At 30.2% G+C, this 3974-nt stretch overlaps 1 long non-coding RNA gene across 1 annotated transcript; it reads left to right on the forward strand.

Annotated features, from left to right (window-relative positions):
• Window positions 1-1969: 1969 nt before the first annotated feature.
• LOC141393235 (uncharacterized) lies at window positions 1970-3656 on the forward strand. The gene is made up of 5 exons (XR_012410035.1): window positions 1970-2025; window positions 2130-2295; window positions 2356-2449; window positions 2518-2656; window positions 3413-3656. It is a non-coding gene; the product is annotated as an uncharacterized lncRNA (long non-coding RNA).
• Window positions 3657-3974: the final 318 nt, after the last annotated feature.

Here is a 3974-nt window from a genome sequence, read left to right on the forward strand (position 1 = left end):
GTTTCCTCAGGCCCCTGTTCAGTTTTACCGATTTTGATTTGATTTCGCAAAAGTCGGTACAGATTTATATATAGCCCCCATATATATATTTCACCGATTTTGCTATAAATCGGTTAATTTTTGAAAAAAAAATTCTTGAAATTTAAAATGGGTGTTTTCTTAGGCCCTTTTTTAGTTTCACCGATTTTGACAAAATTCGATTTAGATTTGGATATAGCTCTCATCTACATTTTTGCCGATTTTATGCATTCGATGCACTAAACACGCAATGTGTGTGAAATATTGATTAAATTAGGAAAATGTGACGTAATTATTCGTAATTGAGTTACATCGGGCAAAATTATATGTGGAAGCTATATTCAAACCTGAACCGCTATGAACCAAAGTTGCTATTTTTCATTCCTGTGGCCTAATAAGTACTTCTGCAAAAATTCATCAAACCACGTCAACGGTAAAATTGAGCAGGGGCCTGAGGAAACTCCCATGTTAAATTTGAAGGGAAATATATATATGGGGCCTATATATATATATTAGGGGCCTAAGAAAATATCACATATTAAATATGAAGGCTATTCGATCAAAATTGAACGAGTTGTAGCAAAATCGGTAAAATATATATGGAGGCTATATCCAAATCAGAATCGATATATCTTACAAGGTTGCAGGGATAGGCAGAATGTTTTTACACATTTCGCTTCGGAAAAGAGGTCCACTTAACGTAGATCAAGATCCAAGGTGGCTATAGGTGGCAATCAAAAGATATACTCTACTGCTACTCTACTCTCGAAATATTAAGAATTTACACTGAAAGAAAAATGCTTCGTTGTATCAATGAACGGGTTTCATTGATTATTTTTCATTGATGCTATGAAATGTTATATTAATACAATGAAATGTTTAGTTAATGCTATGAAACCATACGTTAACTAAAATTTAATGATTTTTTGTTTCATTGAATAAATGAAACGGATTTGATTGCTGTAATGAAACTTTTTATTTTTTTAAATTTAAAAAAATATGTGAGTATTGAAACTATGCTAAATAGTATGTGCTTAAAAAACTAGTATTCAAACATCTTTTAAGAAAATAGTGGAAAATTGGATATATTTGATGTTTTTAGTTGGCTCCAAAACTAAATGATATAGTTTCATTAAATAAATGAAATAGTTTCATTAAATATATAAAACAGTTTGATTGAATAAATGAAACATTTTCATTAAATAAATGCAACAGTTTCATTATATAAATGAAACATTTCTGAAGTTTCCAATACTATTTTGCGGAATGAAAAATGAAAAAAGGATCTGTAATATTGAAATCTTATCTTTATTATGACCCTTAATTATCATTTTTCTTCCAATTATTTTTCTTTATTAAACAAATGTTTTAAATTTTCCACAATCATAAACAGAACACATTTATAAATCTGCGATGTACATACATATGTGTGTATATAATCACATACATCAAACATACATATGTGGTCTGTTCCTTTACTTTTAAAAATGGTAAAACCGGCAATAGTAGTAAAAGTTGTAAATTGATCCCATATGAATTGTATGGTGCCTGAAGTAAAGGAACGCTTTTCGAGTAAAAATGGTAAAACTTGAAGATTCTTGCACGTAAAGGAACATAGCTATGTATGTACGAATATTTGCAGAAGCGTCACTAACAGCGTAACTGTACAAAATACCTTACTTGCTTTACTAGCGATTGGCTTTGATATATGTACATACATATTCATTCTCATTAAAATGTTTGTCTCATTTTTTCTACTTGTGTATCAAGACTTATTCTCTCGGTATGTTATTCTCTGTTATTCCTTGTTATGTATTTCATTGTTGTTATGAAGTAAATTCCAGCTGTGCGTGTGTGCGTTTAACAAGCAGAAAACACGATTAGGCAAAACAACAATAAGCGCTTAAGTTGATCAGCAAATTTTCAACAACGTTGTTTTAGTTGGCATTACAACGCCGCCAAGTGCGGATGAAAAAAATTTACGATTTGTGTTTTTAACTTAGAAAAGTAAGTATGTAATACTTGGGTAAACTATTTCTGTTAAGTTTTATGTATTCATTTGTTTATTTAGCTGAATTTTCATTTATTTGTTTTTTCTTTCTTTGTAAAAGATGTAAGCAATAGAAAATCTAAAGAAGAGTGGAATGACGGAAAAAATGCCAAGAGCTAGGTGTCCAGCGACAAAAGACAAATAAATTACTAAATTTTTTTATGATTCTCAACTTTACTTACTGGTGACACAACACCCAATAGGATCATAAACTTCGTTGAAAGTAGGTATGAAGTGTTTAATGTGAAAACAAAATACAAATATTAAACTAAAACTATTTCATGTAGTTTTTATGTGTACAGTTGTTTTATGTGAATTTTGTATGTTGTATCCCAACATTATGGACGTGCACAGGGGATGACTCAGCGGCAAAATATGAAGGTAAGTTATTGTGTAAAAAAACAGTTATTTAGTTAGCAAATTGTTTATTCTTTCAATTTTACTTACAGATGACAACGACCAATGATTTCATTAATGTATGTAGTTAATACTTAAGGAATTAAAAATGACGTCTTGTACCCAGGTCAAAACTAATTGCAATAAACTGAATTAAACATATTTAGCATTGGCTTAATTTTTATTCATTGTGTGAGTATGAAATGGCATCATAACATAAATGAAATTTTACGTTACATCAATGAAATGTACCATTGATTTTGAACCAACGTAATTCTTCATTTCATTAATGAAAGTATTTCTTTACATCGATGAAAGTATTTCATTACACTAATGAAAATATTTCATTATATAAATGGAAGTATTTCATGGCATTAATGAAGAAATTTCATTGCATTAATGAAGAGGTTTCATTGCATCAATGAAGAAGTTTCCTTGCATTAATGAAAAGGTTTCATTGCATCAATGAAGAAGTTTCATTGCATTAATGAACAAATTCGTTAATTTTACTTCAACGAAACTCAATGAAACTTTTTTCGTTTATTCAATGAAGCTCTACGTTGGCTCAAAATCAATGACAAATTTCATTAATGGAACGTAAGATTTCGTTTATATTATGAAGGTTTTTCTTTCAGTGTATATTTTTTAACAAATTTAAATTTTTTTTAAAGTTGATGTCAACTTATTATACTAAAATTGTATACTTATAGCCCACTCATTAAAGCCCCATTCAAAACTTTTAATATTATCAACAAAATTTTCAGAAATAATTTTTTTAGTGGTCGTATCGACAAAATTCTTTCTGATTCATCGTATCTGATGTGTTTACTGTAAGAAAGAAATGTAAACATGTATAAAAGTTAAAATGTTATCGGGATAAAGAGTGCTTTCATTAAGCCATTGGGTATGCTGAGTAGAATTTATTGAGGTTGTCTGTTATCTTTGCAGGTGGACATTGGCATCTTCCGTATTGTGCATGTTGGTACAGTATTCACTACGTTTAAGCGTGCATGAACCTATACTGCTACTAGATAGTGGTCCGTGTCGACCACTTTATATGGGCCTCGAAAATTAAGGCATGGTTACCTTTACACGTATACGATAGGGCTTTCTTACAGTCTTCAAAGAGATTGTAATAATGGAACAGGTTTTTTTCATTCATCTCCATAATTTGTCATAACATGGTCATATAACAATTTGATGGTATTGCTGTAAAATGGATAAACATGCTATATCATCGTTCGAAGAAATCGTTTTCTCTTCTTTTCCGAAATTTATAAATGTATTTGCCGCAATTTATTCGGAAACGTCTTGCATTTGCTTTGCTTATGTCTCGTGTGTCATATTGTATTGAGATAGTTTCTGGCACTTGCCAGGACAATTTAAGAAAGATTGAGAGGTTGTATAACATGATTTTGCATTTTGTTTTTAAGTTAAAGCGTTATGATCATGTCTCCAGCTACTCACTGCATTTTTTGGGAGTTCCCTTTAACATATATGTTGAACAACG

Source organism: Musca autumnalis, unplaced genomic scaffold (genome assembly GCF_047663935.1).
Source record: "Musca autumnalis isolate F117 unplaced genomic scaffold, ASM4766393v1 scaffold_2, whole genome shotgun sequence".
NCBI classification, from domain to species: Eukaryota; Metazoa; Arthropoda; class Insecta; order Diptera; family Muscidae; genus Musca; species Musca autumnalis.